An 18,688-nucleotide genomic window follows, 5' to 3' on the forward strand; every position below is an offset into this window, starting at 1 on the left:
GGAAGCAACAGACCCCATTTGTGTGAGAAGGGCTCAAGGGCCTCCTCTATGGAAAGGGTGCTCCGTGGAAAACGGAGGTTTTGCAGGGCTGCAATGAATTTGCTCTCCAGAATCCTCAGGTGAATATGGCTGCTGCATATTTTGCAGTTGTTCCCCAGTGACTAGAATATTTGTTGAATGCCCACTGCGTATTTTATATGACTCTTTGACACCCACAGTGATATTTGATAACAGTGGATATTTGACAGTATGTGGTTGGCATATAATTCACGTTTTTAATACGATAGCATTTGCTTTACATGATCATTAGCATTTGACAGGTTATAGGATTTCATATAGGAAGTCAGCTGAAATCAAAAGATGTGTGAAGTCTAAAACATTTGAATATTTCAAAGTGTAAATTCACATAATAAGCTTGACATTTTTCATTCCAGTTCAAAAATTTGTTGAATTCTGATATTTCATCTCGAATGTTGTGGTGCTGTTTGCTGGCTCTGCCTGGTATCCTTATGCGGTGCTTGCACTGAGCCAAATCCTGAAAGCGGCCATCTGGACAGAGAAAGACCCTCAGCTCCCCGGTCCCCTGAGTGCAGCTCCTTATGCAGGCAGGAGGGAATAAAGGGCTGAGCAGAAGAAGGCTGGATCCAGCAGGTCTGTTTCACTCTGGGGCAGTGTTGCCTCTAAGCTGAGTTAACGTGAGCTAGCTCACAGATTTTTAGCCTCCAGCTCACACATTTTTGTCTGAGCTCAGGAAGATGACCCCAGAGCACACTAATTGATGCAGCAGCTCACAACTTTAATACTAGTAGCTCACAAAGTAGAATTTTTGCTCACAAGACTCTGCAGTTTAGAGGGAACATTGCTCTGGGGGGGGCACTCTTCTCTGGCAGAAGGAGCACCAGGGAAGGCTCCTGCCAGAGGAAAGCACCTCCTCCATCCAGATCAGAGCCAGGTTTGTAGGTAAAATGCACACCCAGTGGGAGTCACCAGAGGGCCTGGAATCCTCCTCTCTGGCCTTGGAGCCACACAACGATCTTGTGGAAATCCCTGCCTCATTTTCCCCACATATGAAAGAGGAATAAATGACAGTGATTTACTTCATAGAGTCGCAGGCAATGAGGATGATAATAATAGATTTTTTTTTTAAAAAACCCCTCTACAAACTAAAAGTGTTATAAAAAGAGAAATTAGCAGTTGTGCTTATAATCTATTATCACCTTAGTCTGTGCCAATTATGGGGGAGAGACCGAGTATGGGGCTTCAGAGGGCAAGTCTAGAGGTTCCTCCTGCCCCCGCCCCATAGTTGCAGTGCTGTGTGCATGTTTGGGGGGGCTTCGCCCGGAGAGCGGGGGGAGGAGGGGAGGGCTGCATGGTGACACTTTCTACTCCCAGATGTGATGCCAGCGATAATTTCAATTTTATGCCTTTGTTATGGCTTTAATCACTTTCTTTATGCGTTTTGTTCCAGCGATCAGGGAGAGACACCTGATAGGCAAAAAGGATATCAGGGGAACAATTTTTATTTGGAATGTGGTGAGAAGTCTAATTAGAATTTGAATTCTGCTGAGCCTTGAAATGGTCGGTACTTTATCCTGATCGCCTTAGATATTGTTTCGAGTCAATCATCTGTCACTGTGTGGCACGCAGCACTGAGGCTCGCCAGCCAACGGCATGCACTGCTCCACGCTCAGGGGGCACTGCGATGGAAGTGGAGGGTGGGGCGGGGGGCCTTCCCTCTCTCAGCCCTATGCCAGGAGCTGAGTGCAGATGGATGGGTGCCAAACAGGCAGTGGCCTGGCCTGGCCCAGCTCAGCAGTGGGACAGCAGCTTTGCAGGCCTGCCAAGCCCCACAAACAGCAGAGCTAAATGGCCCAGGTAGGGAAGGACTCTTCCAAAGGAGGAGAGAGAAGGGAGGGCAGCAGAGGGGCTACCTCAACACTGCTTGGTCACTCCTGCGCTTGGCTCCTAGTCTCCAGGATTTCCAAGAGATCCATCCTTCCTTCCTTCCTTCCTTCCTTCCTTCCTTCCTTCCTTCCTTCCTTCCTTCCTTCCTTCCTTCCTTCCTTCCTTCCTTCCTTCCTTCCTTCCTTCCTTCCTTCCTTCCTTCCTTCCTTCCTCCCTCCCTCCCTCCAGCATTTCCTAGTTTATGGTAGCATTGACAACCAAGGTCTCCTAGAAATACAACTGACCTCCAGGCTACAGAGATCTGTTTCCCTGAAGGATGAATTCCATGGCATTATACCCTGTTGAGGTCCCTCTCCCCCCCCCCCCCAGGCTCCTCTCCCAAATCTCCATTAATTTTGCAACCTGGAGTTGGCACCCCTATCATAGCTTGTCAACAGTCCTTCCTTGGGAGTTAGCACTGCAAGCAGGAGTGGTGCTGGTGCTGAAAGGCAGCCTTTTGATGCCTGCCCCTCTTTCAGCCAGACAGTGGGAGGATCGATGGTGAGATCATTTGGCTCTTGGTGTAACATATGAGCCCCGTGGTGCAGAGTGGGGAAGCTGCAGTACTGTAGTCTTAAGCTTTGCTCACAACCTGAATTTGATCCCAGCAGAAGCTGGGTTCAGGTAGCTGCCTTGAGGTTGTCTCAGCCTTCCATCCTTCCAAGGTTGGTAAAATGAGTCCCCAGCTTGCTGGGGGGAAAGTGTAGATGACTGGGGAAGGCAATGGCAAACCACCCCGTAAAACGTCTGCCATGAAAAGCAACGTTCTGAAAGCAACGTCACCCCAGAGTCGGAAACGACTGATGCTTGCACAGGGGACTACCTTTACCTTTATCTTTTTATAACATGGTGTAACTTGACACTAGCATGGTACAGTATGGTATAACATGCAAATACACGTCTTCAGATATCTGCACATGGAAGCTTCTACCTGGAATAAAACCATTGTTCTTAAAGGTGCTACTGGACTCAAACTTTGTTCTGTTCCTTCCAAATCATTGTGCATTGAGCTCAGCTGACTTCATAATGGGATCCGGTGTTGGGTTTTTTTGTCAACTACACCACTTTACACCTGGTTGGAGGTACGTGCACACTTGAAGCTGCCTTATACAGAACCAGACCATCGGGCCATCGAGCTCAGTCTTGCCCACTTAGACTGGCAGCGGCTCTCCAGAACTGCAGGCAGAGAAAGGTCTTTCACATCACCTGATCCTTTTAAATGGAGATCCTGGGGATTGAACCTGGGACTTTCCGCATACAGAGCAAAGGCTCTTCCACTGAGCCATTGCTTACATTGACATATTAAACTCTGCCATTAGCTGTTTCAAAAGCCAAAACAAACAAGAACAACTCTTCAGAGGCATGACTCTGCCAAACTTTGCCAGGGTCGAGGAAGAGCTTCTTTCCCGAGATGCTGTCTGTCTGCCTGCCTCCTGGTGTCAGTTTCTGCTCCCCTTTCAGTGCTCTTTTCCCTGGCATAAGGGTTACCATATGGCACGAGCAGAGACTATGATATGATGAAATCATTCCATTTATGCCGCTATCCCGTGGGCATCACACAATCACTTTCCAGGCAGCAGTTCAAACTTCGTCGAACTCACTAACTGGGGGAAAGAACTGCATTTCCAAAGAAACAATACATTGCAGGAGAGTGGGAAAATACAGACGTTTTCTTGCCAATATGAATGGATTATCTGGAAAGTGCCACAGTTTCAATTTCCCATTAGTAAGCCACAGATAACAATAAAACAATAATGACAACAGCAAAACATCAACAACATCACCATCACCTGTAATAATAATATTAATAACCAGAAGTTGGTTGTTGCTGTTGTTGTTATTTGGGACATCTGATTACAAACAAACACCTGGAACTTAAAAACCCTGATTTCACAATAGTAGGGGGAAATAGGAGAAATGGGGTTTGGATAATTGACATCGTAACCATGGCAGACAGCAGGATAGAAAAGAAAGCACACGAGAAGATTACAAAATAACACAAGTTTGAGTATTCTGGCCACCCTCACACTACAACTCTGAACTGGGGAGCTATATCTCTCAAATGCTCTCTGAATTGAATTTGTCAAATTGGTCAGCACATATTGAGAGAAAAATCAAAGCAATGGGTTTATCCCTAGAACTATTGTCCATGCTGTCCTTCACCACCGCAGTCCATCAAATTAAAAACAGGTTGCTAGATATTGAGCACCAAGTCTGGCTTGAGCAACAGTCTGGCTAAGAAAACTTATTCCTCACTGAGTTTTAAGATCTCTCTTAGAAGTGGGAAAATGGCCTCATATCTATCCGTCTTGCAGGTGCCACAGCAGCGTAGAGCTTTTTCCCTTGCCAGATGCAACGCCATACCCTCTGCCATTCTTTATGGCAGATTTAACAAGACAGCCTACTCAGTCAGATACTGTCTCTGTAAGCAAAAATGTGTGGAGTCAGTTACTCATATTCTTCTTTATTGTAATTTATATACAGATCTTTGTCACAAGTATTTACATCCTCTTTTAGTTAGCATGGTTGATTGTTCTGATGCCCTTAAGGTCTATAGTCTTTTGAACGATACTTCATCTAGTGTCACTGAGAAAGTGGATAAGTTTCTTTATTCTGTTTTAAAGGCACGTCAGAGAATCTCATAGAAACAGTTTATGCTTATGCTTTTCCTGATGTATGTGTATGCAATCGTTCCATTTTATCTTTTTTTAACCAATTTGCTCTGATATATAGATCTATATATTTTATGGCAATAAAGGCTAACTTGACTTGACTTGACTAGAGTTTGAACACCTCTGGGAGAAGGTTACCATCATGCCATTTAGATCAGAAGTGGCTCAACTGGGCTGGAAGAAGAAGCTGGGACAGAACTACTGGTAAGGTGAGGGTTAATTTTGCTGAGCTGAAGGGTGAGAGCCCAAGGGATCTTGCCCTGAGGCTGTTAGCCTGGGGGCCCTGTAGGAAGGTGAGTACTCTTCACAAAGTAGTCTTGGGAAGCAGTTTGGCAGTGGAGTTATCAGGGAGGTACAAGATAAACAGAACTAATTTGGATTTGATTTGAAATTCGAAATGGATTGCAGCAGCATGGGTGGTGAAGGAGCAGAGGCAGTGACACGCGAAGTCTGTGGCATGTTGGTATTCTTAACTATAGGTAACAGCAATTACACTTGCAGCAAGTGTAAGTTGTTAGCCCTACTAGAGGAGAAGTTACAAGGACTTGAGGCACGTTTGTCCATGCTCCAGTTTATAAGGGAAGGAGAAGATTTCACGGACAGATCCCATGAAGTGCTCTTGAGACTGCGACAGAAGAATGAGGAAAAGTCACCTCAGTGACTGGAGGAGCACCCAACACAGGAGGAAGACGCATGGGAAAAGGTAACTTGCAGGAGCAGGACAATCAGGAGACATTTGAGCCTCGGTTGCTAAGCAATTGGTTCCAGGATCTCCCCATCAATTCTGGAACACTGGAACAAGGGCTACCTCCTCAGCCTCCTCAAAGCTTGGAGGAAAATTCTCAGGATGAAAGGAATCGAGCTTCTGCTCCCCAATATAGAAAGAGGTGGGTGCTGGTAATTGAGGATTTCCTACTCAGAGGGTAAAGCCCAAAGTGTGCTGTCTGGACTTGTCATTTCTAGCTAAAAGGGACTTGTCATCTCTAGCTAAAAAGGCCAATGTGATTTTGGGCTGTATCAACAGAAGTACAGTGTCTAGATCATGTGAAGTGACGATATCCCTTTACTTTGCTCTAGTTAGGCCTCACTTAGAGTATTGTGTTCAGTTTTGGGCACCACTATTTTAGACGGAGATTGACAAGCTGGAACGTGTCTAGAGGAGGGCAACAAAAATGGAGAGGGGTTTATAAGGAAAGGCTGAGAGAGCTGGGTATGTTTACCCTGGAGAGGTGACTACTGCGAGGTGATATGATCACCATCTTCAAGTACTTGAAGGGCTGTCACATAGAAGATGGTGTTGAGTTGTTTTCTGTTGCCCCAGAAGATTGGACCAGAACCAATTCAATAACAAGAGTTTTCAGCTAAACATTAGGAAGAACATCCTGACAGAGTGATTTGTCGAGTCAAACAGGCTTCCTCAGGAGGTGGTGGGCTCTCCTTCTTTGGAGGTTTTTAAACAGAGACTAGATGGCTATCTGACAGCAATGAAGATCCTGTGATCTTAGGAGGAGGTACTTGTGAGTTTCCTGCATTATGCAAGGGGTTGGACTAGATGGCCCTGGAGGTCCCTTCCATCTCTATGCTTCGATGATTCAGGTGGGCAGGTGTGTCTTAAAGGTGCCTCTGGACTCAATATTTGTTCATCTTGTCCATTGACCTTGGAGCCTTGGAGCAGTGCCTAGAAGTCTCAAGAAATACTTGGTGTCAAGCATCAGTATTTCAAATAATGGAACTATTGTTTAAATCAAAGACTTGTTTTATTGATAATCCAACACTTGCCCAAGGAACGATACCTTGGAAGTGATACAGAATGTTACATAGCAAGGCATCTTAAAGGCTACTTCAAAGACAAAGTTCAGATAGCTTCAAAACATAACATACAGATGTGAATTACACAGAAGGTTCAAAGCATACTATCGACTACCTATTTGGATACTATAACATCTCTCCGTTCCCACACATTCCTGACTTGCTGATATGTATGGGAACTCGGAGGAGAGGCACTTCTTGCTTTACGATAGGAAGATTACTTGCATATCCTGCATCCTTGAGAGTCTGCAGGTGGGGGAACTTTGAAGAGAGATCTTTATTCAGAAAAGAGGGATAATAGAAAGGAGGAGGGGGGTAGTATGAACACAAATTGCATACTAAATTAATACTCAGAAATATCATGCTTGACACTTGGACATTCTGGCCATTGAGGAAATAATACCACCTCAGCTCTTGAAGACAGTGTTGATTGGAAGAAGAAGAATCCAGTGAAGACACATCTGCAATTTCCAAGAACTTGGCTAGATCTTGAATTGCAGAACACTGTCGACCAGTCAAATACTCATTTGTGACAATACAAGCTGGTTGTGAGGATGAAATGACTGTGCACTCTGAATGCTATAAGATGCAAGACATTTGTGCATTATACGTTTCTACCAACTGGCCTGCATAGAGCACTTAACATGCTGAAACAAATGCCATCTGAGAAGAGATGCATTTCTCCTGGAGGGGGGTTGGCAAGCAGCAAGCCTCCACTTGGAATTTTAAGAGGTTTTTTTTTTTAAAGTCCTATAGGTTGGGAGGGAGGGAGTCTGTCAATGGCTTTCTAGGCACACCTCTTAAGCCAAGCTAATGGGGTAGGGCGGGATAAAAATTGCAAAACCAACAGCCGATTTCCTTGCTCAATCCGGTGCTGTGCTAAGAGTATGCTTGTAAACATTTTCTTTTAAATAAATACTTTAAACTTTGCATGCTGGGAGTGTAGCACACAGACAACCACCTGTTATGGACACACTATTCCAAAGGGAGCTCTAGATGTGGGGTGGAGGGCTCACAAAGGAATAAGCTGTCTCCGTGACAGCCAGCCACTGGGCAGTGGGAGACAGTGAAGCAAGGCCTGGAAGGGACACGGAGGGTGCTCCTGACACCCTCAGTGAGAAATCCCTCGATTGATCAGGTGCTGTTAGAAGCTGCTCAAGAGAAGAAGGAAAAGCCCCTCCAGGGAACCCCCTCAGAGGGCAAGGGGGAACCAGCCCTGCAGACCAGAGCAGGCATGTTCTGCCACACCATCGCTCGGATAAAGACATTTTGCTCAATTGATCAGCATTTTAGGTGATTAATTAATTAAATGGTCATATATTTGCATACAAATTAGTCCTGCATTTATAATTAAATGCAATCACAAATTTTAGATAATTCCAGAAAACGAAGAAAGTTGGATTTAAAAAAGCTTTTTTGAGCATCAGAATGTTAAAACACAGGCAGAAAGCAAGGAAGGAAGCCCCCCCCCAGACCGGATGATCTTGGCTGCTGCCCCCCAATCTTTCCCCCACTAGCTAAGTACCACTGCAGGCTCTAGAGCAGGGGTGTCAAACATCTGGCCCAGGGACTGAATCAGGCTCCTGGAGGGCTCCTATCAGGCCCCCAAGCAACTGGCTGTCATCTGCTTCCTTCTCCTTCTCTCTTGCTTCCTTCTGTGTAACAGCTTGCTTTTATGCAGTCATACAGGAGCTACAGAGCAAAACCTCTATTTTCTCCATTGGTTGAGGCTCTTCCCTTGGGGAGGAAGACGGGGAAGGAAGAGCTTGCATTGGCAGGCTATCACAATAGCACAGAAGAGCTACTGAGCCAAGCCTCTCTTCCTTCTATTGGCTGAGGTTCCTCCCCCTCCTGGTGCCCTGGGGAAGGAAGGAAAGAGCCAGAGCTTCCTTTGCCCAGTTTCCTGGATCCCACGGGAGAGATACAAAGAAAGCACCTTTAAGACCAATGAATGCTAATGTTTTAAGCATGTTTTAAGGTTTTTTTTTCAAAAAAATCTTTAATTGTGTTTGTCTGTATCATTTATAAAGTTTGTATCTCTGTTATCTAATCTTAAATAGGTCCACACATGGCCTGGCCTGACATGGCCCGGCTTGACAAGGTCTCATTTATATCAGATCCGGCCCCCATAACAAATGAGTTCGACACCCCTGTTCTGGAGCTTCTGCTCCTGGTCAAGCTGAATATGGATTTGTCTTTTGGGTAGTTTTGAAAACTTGAGCTGGTTTCTTTACTATAGGAGTTAAAGGAAGCCATATTGGTTAACCCATCCGATAATTGTCTGTGGTTCCTTTTGGAGACTTCCTGGGTGAGGCTGTTCCTCTCTCCACCCCCCGCCCGCAATGCAAAGCAGGTGAGCTGCCGGGGGTGGGGGGGTGGGCCCAGCTTAGCCTCCACCCTCCTGGTGTAGCCCCTCCTGTCTGACTTGGGGGCACTCACAACTGCCAGGCAAATGGGCCAGGTGGGATGGCCATGGGGCCGTGGTAGTCGTGCCTTGGGAACTTCCTCACGCTCTCATGGTTCCCCAGCCACCCAGTGCAAGTTCCGAGCCAGCCAGCTTCACCAGGCAAGTTTCCTTCTGCCTGCTTTTGTGCCTGTGCAGTAGGGGAATCGATCCATCAAAACCTCTCCTTGGGGTCATGGCTGGGTCAGGTCATTACAGTGCACAGTTCACTCAGTTGTCAGTGTGCCAGGCACCCATTTATTATGTTTACAGGTTGGAAATGGGAAAAAGCCATTATTTTTACTGACAGAACAGTGGTAGAGAGGCAAACTACCCTGAGTCTGTGTGAATGCACACGCTGCTTTGGATCCAGAGAAGGAACCCATGCTCCACTTCATAGGATGCTCAGGAATGGATACCAAACTAGGAAGTGTGTGATTTTTAATGTCACTTTTTGTTGCCCTTGAGAGTGGCAGAAGGAGAGACCACAAAAGAGAAAGCTTTTCTGTGCATCCACAAACAGCATTCATACAACCGACATGTTCAATGTTCAGCTCATGCTCTTGATGCACTCATGATCCCAATGCACTTCTGGGCTGCCTTCCAGCAGGCATAAGCAAAGTTTGCCCAGGCTGCCCAAAAGAGAACAGCAGAACTAGTTCATGAACAGGTCAGTCGGACAGGAGGATCCAGGCTCTCCCAAAGCCTGAGGCAGTTAACAGGATGGGTGGAAACAGCTGGGCCTGGCAGAATTGTCCCCAATTTGATGCAGCAGTTTGGTGTAATGGTTAAGTGTGTGGACTGTTATCTGGGAGAACTGGGATTTATTCCCCACTCCTCCACTTGCAGCTGCTGGGATGGCCTTGGGTCAGCCATAGCTCTGGCAGAGGTTGTCCTTGAAAGGGCAGCTTCTGGGAGAGCTCTCTCAGCCCCACCTACCTCACAGGGTGTCTGTTGTGTGGGGAGAAGATAAAGAAGATTGTAAGCTGCTCTGAGTCTCTGATTCAGAGAGAAGGGCGGGGTATAAATCTGCAGTCTTCTTCTTCTTTGGAATGGCAACAGGAATAACTGTCTCAAAAGGACCACGCCCTCTTCATTCACTTCTCTGCTGAGTCGTTTACTCCTTCCCACTGAGCAGGAAAGTGAAACCAGATTGCCAAGCACTCTAATAACTATCAGTTTAGAAGGTTCTTTCGTTTTCGGAATGCTTGTAATAATTCTTTTTGGATTCTGAGCATCTCTGATATTAAAGAAGAGAAGTGATTCAGCCTGGATCTTGCTTAGTAACATTTTACCTAGATAACCCCAATGCCCCCGAGTGACCTCTTGGAAGCAACTCCCACTCCCGGGAGGAGGGATGCAGAATGGTCTTCTGCAGAGTTCTTGCGAAAGTGAATCCCATTGGCTGCCTGCTGCTTCCTGGATATGGCTGTGGGAGGGGCTATGAAGAGAAAACAACCCCTGACTTTCTTGAAGGCCTTTTCACCAGGATAGTGAGAGGGTGGTCCTGCTTGGCCACCTGGTGGCTTTCCTGTAGCTAAGCTGAGATGCTCCCAAGGACTCCATGTCCATGATGGTTTTGGGGCTTCTGGGGAGATCTCCCATTTCCCAGTGAGAAAATCATTGGCCACAAGAGATCCTTTCATGCTCAACTGCTGCCGCACAGTTCGCCCTACACAGGAATGCTGAGTTGCAGAGACTGTGTGCATGTTTCCGACAAAAGCCAGTTGGGTCCTCTACTCCCCCCCCCCCCCCTGAATTGTTGGGAGTTCAAGAGAAAAGGCCAGAAACCTTCAAATGAATGTCGGTTGGCTCAGCAGTTGTAGGATTTGCATTGAAGGAAGGAGGTCAGTTGTGGCACATACTTGGACTGAGCCTGGGTTAATCGATGAATGCCGTGACCCGAGTTGTTTACAGCACCAGTGCATCCCTATAGTGAAGCAAATGCAAGATGTGTCTCGAGTGTGATGGAGGGAACATCCCATGTGCCCTGTTGGCATCCAGCTCCTGCAACCCTCCCGAGGAAGGGGAGGACGGGTGAAGGGGACTTGATCTGTGAAGGGTGCTGGGCTCAGCGCTGGGTTGCAGCAACCGGAGGAAGCGGCACCAGTGGAGTCAGGCATCAGATCTCATTAGCCAAGGTGAAAGCAATTATTTGCCCATAATAAGGAGACTCCATCTATCTTACCTGGTTTGAATTAACTCATCAGCAGAGCAATTCACAGTCTATATAGTTGTAGCATGTTGTGCTTCACTGCTCCCCGTATCCTATACTTGAAAGGGGAAATGGGTTTAGAGAAGAATGGAAAACTGGGTTCACTGGAGTGGCTGGAAAACCCCCCAGCACTGAGGCAAAACTCCCCTCATCTTTGCAGAGAAGGGCAGCGATCACTGCGGGAAAGCCACGTGACTTGTCTGGTTGGGCAAACCTATTCCACTACGCTGTAGAAGAAGCCCAGGGTATAGACCTCCAAGGATTGCCTCCCCAGGAGAGGTGGGCAGAGCCTGAGGATTCTGTTGTATCCTGTGATTGCTCCTCCCCCTGTGTAGGAAGCAACGGGATCAACGGCAGCTGGAAACCCCTCAAGTTTTCAACATAGGGTCCTAGTGCTGTGCTAAAGCATCATAAAAAGATAAAGGTAGTCCCCTGTGCAAGCATTGAGTCATTACCAAACCATAGGGTGACGTCACATCACAACGTTTTCTTGGCAGACTTTTATGGGGTGGTTTGCCATTGCCTCCCCCAGTCATCTACACTTCCCCCCCCAGCAAGCTGGGTACTCATTTTAATGACCTTGGAAGGATGGAAGGCTGAGTCAACCTTGAGTCCACTACCTGAACCCAGCTTCTGCCGGGATCGAACTCCAGTCATGAGCAGAGCTTGAACTGCAGTCTTACAGCTTACTACTCTGTGCCATGAGGCCCCTTAAGGTATCATAGAATGTTGTAGAGATGGAGAATCATTTTGGGATGGAAGCTCTCGGAAGCTCGTCCTCTGAAGCTCTTGCTGGTCTCTGAGGTTCCACAGGACTTGAACCCAGCAGAGATTAAAGTAACAGTGAAGACTTTGCCATCATCCCAGTAACAGGAGGGAGAGGAGTACCTTATGGGAATCTCCCTGGATCCAGCAGAACTTAATTCCATGGAAACACGCAGGGAGTTTGTGGGCTCTGAGCCTTTAGCCGCACCGTCTTGCTGTGGCAAAGTCCCTGCCTGGTAAGGACTTAAATAGCAGCCTGCACCCGGTTGTAAGTCGAGCCCAAGCGATGTAGTGAACGTGAGAAGCTCTTCAGCTTTCTCATTTCCCTGTCTTGCCTCTGTCTACTAGGGCAAGCATTGTTTCCCAGCCTCTCGAGGGAAGGAGCCTGCAGGCATTTCTGGCATCATGCCAAGGCTGTTCCTGGGCATGACCCCCTCCCTGATGCCTTTGCTTCCCCCCCCCCCCCAACACCAAACAGCAGGCTGGGCAGGAGGAGGAACGGGGAGGTTGGAAGACTAGCAGCACTGCGGGGGTGGGGGTGGGAACAGGCAGCCACTTCTTTCGGACTCTGCCTTCTTGAGCAGCGAAGAGGCTGCCTTCGCCATCCTATGGCAGGAATGCTGCTGAAGCTGAAAGTGGCACTTGGAGCATGCCCTGGCAGCCCTTGAAAAGCCAGGAGGCAGCAAGGCTCTTCAAAAGGGAGCACCTCCAGTTCAATAGGGGGCACAGCCCTTAGTGCCCCACCTCTGGCTACAGGTCTGCTGAGAGATATCTGGTGGTCCTTGACCAAAGCCAGGCTCCAGCCTGGTGGAACTCTCTGCCTTACAACATCTGTGCTCTGCAGGGTCCACTTCAGTTCTGCAGGGCTTGCAAGGTGGTTGAGGACAGTGATGGTTACATCCTGGCACTTCCTGCCCACGCCCCCGTAAGATAGCGTTGTTAGTGATTTTGCCCCATCTTCTGTCACACTTTTTTATTACTGTTCTTTAAATCTATTTTTAAGTATGTTTCAGTATGTTTTATTTCTGTGTTGTACACTGCTCTGTGCCCGGCTTTGCTGGGAGAGCAGCTGAAAAATCTAAATAGATAAACAGACAGACAGACTGAAGGTCTGGCTCCTAGGAGATCGTGCAGCTGAGCAGGACAGCTTGTTTGCCTGTTGCATGTGTTTGCCAGGAAGCCCACAGCATCTCAGGTTCTGGCAGATTCTTCTTTCGTGCGTGACCATCTCCCTCCCTGCCCTCTCAATTGAGAGGGTACCTCCAAGCTCAAGGTTCAAAGGCCTGGGACCTTCTGCACCCCAAATTGGTGCTGCTCGACTCGGCTAAGCTGCCGACCACCATCCCGTTGTCTCTGGCCTGGAGGCAGAAACAATTTCAAGTGCCCTGCCTGTGGCGCCTGTGTGCCCTGTGCCCTCCTCCTCCTCAGCCCCACCTGCCCTGCAATGCTTCTGATGGAGAGCGGCATGTCATGCTGGTGAAACAAGGCCCAGCGGAGACCTGGAAGTCTGCTGATTGGCAGCGTTTGGATCCAATGATGCCATTTGGGGGCACCGGAGCTAGCAAGACCTACCTAATGAGGAAAGCGGGACTTACTTCTAAGTAGATCTGCACAGAGTCAGGTTGCACCATCTGTCGAGTCAGCAGGATGGAACAAGACAGGTGGGTTGAACAGTTATCCTATGCTTGCAGGCAGGGTTGCCAACTCCAGACTGGAAAATTTTGGTAGAAGGGTGGGGTATGGGGAAGGGAGGAGGGAGGGATCACAATGGGGTATAATACCACTGGCTCCATCCTCCAAAGCAGCCATTTTTTATCCAGGGGAACTGATCGTCTGTTCTCCAGAGATCAGTTGTTATTCCAGGAGTTCTCTAGGCCTCACCTGGAAGTTGGCAACCTTACTTGACTCCTAGAGACCCCCCCCTCCAATCAAATGACAGCCCAAAATGACCTCCCTGTATTACTGTTTGAGCAAAAGCACCCCTCCCTCCCTCGCCCCCATGGCTCTGCAGGATGCCTTTTCTTCCTTGGGCCTGTGGGCTTCCATCTTGTTATCTGCAGCTCTTCCCAGGCTGGTTACTCACTTGCCCCTCTGCCCCACTCATCCACCCAGCCTGGTGCCCCCTCGGTGCTACCCCTCCTCCACTTCCTTCCCTTTCCCTTCCCTCCAGATCTGTGCCATAAGTTTAATTGGAAACCCCAAGGCTGACTTGGAGGTGAGGCAGCAGGGAAGAGCTGGTGTCTGCTGACACCATGATCGATTACCTGGAACTCCACCTGACACTGAAATTAGGGTTTTTTAATGATAGGCCAGCTCTCCCTGGATGTGAAATTCAAATGCTCTCCAATGCTTTCCTCCGACCATCAGTTGCTGCACGCAGGGGTAGACACCACACGCAGGTGCTTTGTCTCTGTCAGCGCTGAAAGGACATTGTTATTACCAACAACTCTTTGTATTAACCAGTCTCCCTACCTAATAGACAACACTTTACGTTCTGCACCGTTACCCAGTCAGGGCTGCCATACGCCGGAGAGACACATGCTCCTTTCGAACTCCCCCAGGCAACAAAAAAACTGGTACTTAAAAACCAGAGTGCATAAGTGGGACACTAATTCCTCGCCCCACATTCTCTCCCCCCCCCCCCCACATCAGACTGCTGTACTAATGTCCCTCGGAACCAAAATGATTCTGCAAATGACTGCGCGAAGTAGAACAGATTGGGTCATGAACACCTTTTACTTTGTGCGGCTATCAGTAATATAGTGGGCACCATGTTATAAGTGGGGGACATCTTAGCAAATGGCACTGGACAACTGAAAAAGAGGTTTCACTTTGAAGCACCCTGCGAGTGAACAGTTTCCTTTATTGATCTTTCAGGATTCTTTGCAACTGAAAAAATACAGCTTTTCAATAAATGTATGTTAGAGAAAATGCGTGATTTATTTCTGACCTATATTATTTCAAATGGTCAGGACAGAAAATATTCTTCTTTTTTCTTTTTTTATACTTACAATACCCCCTGAAATTTTCCAGATGCCATCAAGACTAATAGACAATGACATGAACAAATCCCCATCAAACTGGGAACTGGACCCAGATCTCCCAGGTTCAAGCCCTTCATTACTGTCTGAGAACACAAATATTACACACACAACACACACATGTAATTTTGTGCATAGGCATGTGCTGGGGGAGAGGATGTCCTTCATTTCTGATACCAAATATTGTTTCCTGTATTATTTTATATTCAGAATCCCAGGTTTTATTTCATTTACATTGCTGAAGTCTCAGCATTTATAAAATGAGGTTTCATACTCCTGTGGCATGTGGAAAGGAGAGTACTTAGGGTATTTTAAGAAATCAGTTCCTATTCCCAAGTACATCTCACAACATTGTGGGCGACCATATATTACAACCAAACTGTATCTCACATTTAATGAACTGTAGGCTTGTTGCCTTGTTGCCTTGCTGTGCCTTGCAACCACCTCCCTCCAAGCCCAGCTGCTATGACTTCATATACAATGCACAAATGTCTGAACAGCTCAGAAAAGGATGAAGGAGTCAGTCCTTAGAATGTAAGTAAACATCCCACTTTCTCTGCAAGAAATGCAACGTCGGTTTACATTGGGAGGAAAAACACATATTATGTACATATGCAGGTATGTATGCTGGGCTTTTTTTGTAGCAGGAACTCCTTTGCATACTACCCCCCCGATGTAGCCAATCCTCCAAGAACTTATAGTAGGCCCTGTAAGAAGAGCCCTGTAAACTCTTGAAGGATTTGCTGCATCAGGGGGGTATAGCCTAATATGCAAAGGAGTTCCTGCTACCAAATGTCAAGCATGCTATTTCTAAGTGTTGGTTTTATCCATACGTTTCTTCTCTTCCCTCCTTTTTCTCCCTTCCCCACTGTGGATGCATAATAAATCCATCTGGATCCAGGATGTTTAGTGTAACCTTGTATTAACGGTGTAGAATGCCTCTCCCCCAGATTCACAGAGCCATGTCTTTCAGCTAGCACAGAATGTGTGAGAAATTGAGATGTTAACATTCCTTAGTCATAAAAGAGACACTAGAAAGTAGCCTTTGAACCTTCAACTCAATTTGCATCTTTATGTTATTCTTTTGAAGTTATCTGTAACCCTGCCTTTTGAAGTTTGGCTATATGGTACTATTCGATACTATGTCTATGATTACTTCCAAGAAATCCATCCTTGGAGCAAGTTATAGAGTTTTCAATAAAACAAGTCTTTGATTAAATAACAAAAGCTTGATTATTGCGAAATATCAATGCTTGACATTTTGGAAGTAATCTTACTCAGGAGTGTAACCGAACTGGCAACTTTCTAACCATATGGCGGAAAGAACTCCAGACAACGGAAGACTCCCTATAACTCTGGACAGGCTGTGAGGCGAGCCTACAGGAGATGGTGCCAGGGTGCAAACACCCCCTTGGCATATCCTCGACACTTGAAGAGTCATGGGAAGAGGGTCCCCCTTGCATATCCAACAACTGTTCATCCCCCAAACATCTACCACCCTGATGGACAAGGCACCAGCTCAGAAAGAAGCGATCCTGGCACTACCCTCCCTATGGGCAAGAGCGGAAGAAGAGAGCAACCAGGACGGTTCGAGAGCAAGTGGAGGAGGTGGTCGAGATGACCGAGAGCAACCGAGACCAGATGAGGAGGATGAGGACAGGGGAGACAGAGATCAGCCATGCCCAGATGAGGAGGAAGAAGAACCCGATCCTGATGACAGGGGGCTCGTTCAGATGGTAAGAGACGAGATGGCTGAAATGGCCAAATGCCTGAGAGATGAGATGCAAGCCAATGCTACTTTCATGGCTCAAGAGATGAGGAGGCAACTCGAGAGAGTGCTGCAGCCGCCAGACCCAAGAGGAGGGCAAATACCATCTCCGGTGAGACAACTGCCATTGCCGCCTCCTCCACTGGCCCTCATTCCGTCTGATTATGGGAGAGGAAGAGAGCTAGATGCCACCTTCGACGGAGATCCAGAAGAGGTGGAATACTTCTCAATTCAAGCAAACAGCTTCAAGCATTACTGGGGAAACACCTTCCTTGACGAATTCAGCAGAGTGGACTACCTGGGGTCAAAGCTGAAAGGGGCTGCAAAACGATGGTACGTAAGCCTATATGAGACCAGAAGTGCCGAGCTGGACATAGTGGCCGCATTCCTTCGGGCACTGTTAACCCAGTATGAGGACCCCCTACAAGAAACTAGGGCCCTCACCACCCTGCGAGACCTACAGCAAGGGTCCAAGTCCGTGCGTGAGTATGCCACCGAGTTCCGAGGTAACACGGCCAGAATCCGTGAATGGAACGAGCAAATGAAGATGGAGCAGTTCCAGAGGGACTTGAATGGGAGCGTACTGGATCGGGCTCTGCAGCAAGCACACCCCACCATGCTGGTAGGGTGGGTGCAACTAGCAGGCGAAGTCGAAACCAATATAAAATGAGTAGCCCTACAATGGCAACAGCAGCAAGGGGGTAAGGGGGGACATGAGTCTCGGCCAAGGGCAAAACCAGATGGGAAAAAGGCCAGTACAGCTGGGGGAGCAACTAAGTCAACCACTCCCCGACACTGTTTTCAGTGTGGAGACCTAAACCACTTGGCTGCCACTTGCCCAGAGCGACCTCGAGGCCCCCCTTACTCCAAAACCCGGAGCACCCAAGGCAAAGAAGACCAAGAGTTCACCAAAGGAGTCAGTGAAAGGGAGCATTGCTGCTGCAGCTTTTCTGGGAGAAGAAACCATCATCATTGACGAGCTGAGTGAAACATCCTGGGATGATGAGCCGGCAGGAAATGGGGACGACCTGCACTGAGAGGTGCCAAGCAGCAGGTCGCGGAACTAACGGCACCACTAAGGGTGAGAATAACCGGAACTTTATTTTTCGTCCCTTTGACTCTGTTAAACCCCAAACTAAAGAGATTTATTCATGCTCAAGCGCTGCTCAACTTTGGGTGTACTAGGGACATAATTACGCCCAAACTGGTGGAAGCCTTGGGACTCCATAAGAGCCCATTACCTCACCCGATATAGTTTGAACAAATGGATGGAACTATAATGAGAGGGCAGCCTTGCACCGAGCAAACCCAAAAAGTACCAGTGGGAATAGAAAACCATTGGGATACGGAAATATTTGCAATAGCCTCATCTTCCTCTTTTGACATTGTGCTAGGGGTAGGGTTGCGTGCAAAACACGAACCCAATATAAAGTGGGGGGAACAAACCCTAGACTTTACCAATAAAAGGTGTGAGCACCATCATTGGGATGGGGATTGGGGCCCAGAGCCACCCCCTAGGAATGAGAAGCTGTGCTTAACCATTGAGGAAGTAGTCGATCCCTAAGGAGTACAGAGACTTAAAACGAGTGTTCAATGAAGAGGAAGCAAATGAACTCTCCCCCCCTCCACAGGAATAGTGATTGTGCCATTGAACTGATCCCAGGACAGGAGCTCCCGAAAGCCAAACTATACTCAATGGGGTGGGCTGAAAAAGCCGAGTTACGAAAGTTCTTGGTCAAAAATTTAAAGAGAGGTTTTATAAGACCCCATGCCACCCCGGTGCTTTTCTGGAAAAAGAAAGATGGGGGGGCTTCGGCTTTGCACAGATTTTAGGGGGATTAATGGGATTTCCACTTCTAATGCATACCCCATTCCTCTGATAAAGGACCTTCTCAGTACGGTGTCCGAGGGTAAGATTTTCAACAAATTAAACTTAAGGGATGCTTACTTCTGGGTGCGCATAAAAGAGGGAGATGAATGGAAGACCGTGTTTAATATGCCAAAGGGACAATTTGAATATCTGGTCATGCC

Source organism: Heteronotia binoei, chromosome 6 (genome assembly GCF_032191835.1).
Source record: "Heteronotia binoei isolate CCM8104 ecotype False Entrance Well chromosome 6, APGP_CSIRO_Hbin_v1, whole genome shotgun sequence".
Classification (NCBI taxonomy): domain Eukaryota; kingdom Metazoa; phylum Chordata; class Lepidosauria; order Squamata; family Gekkonidae; genus Heteronotia; species Heteronotia binoei.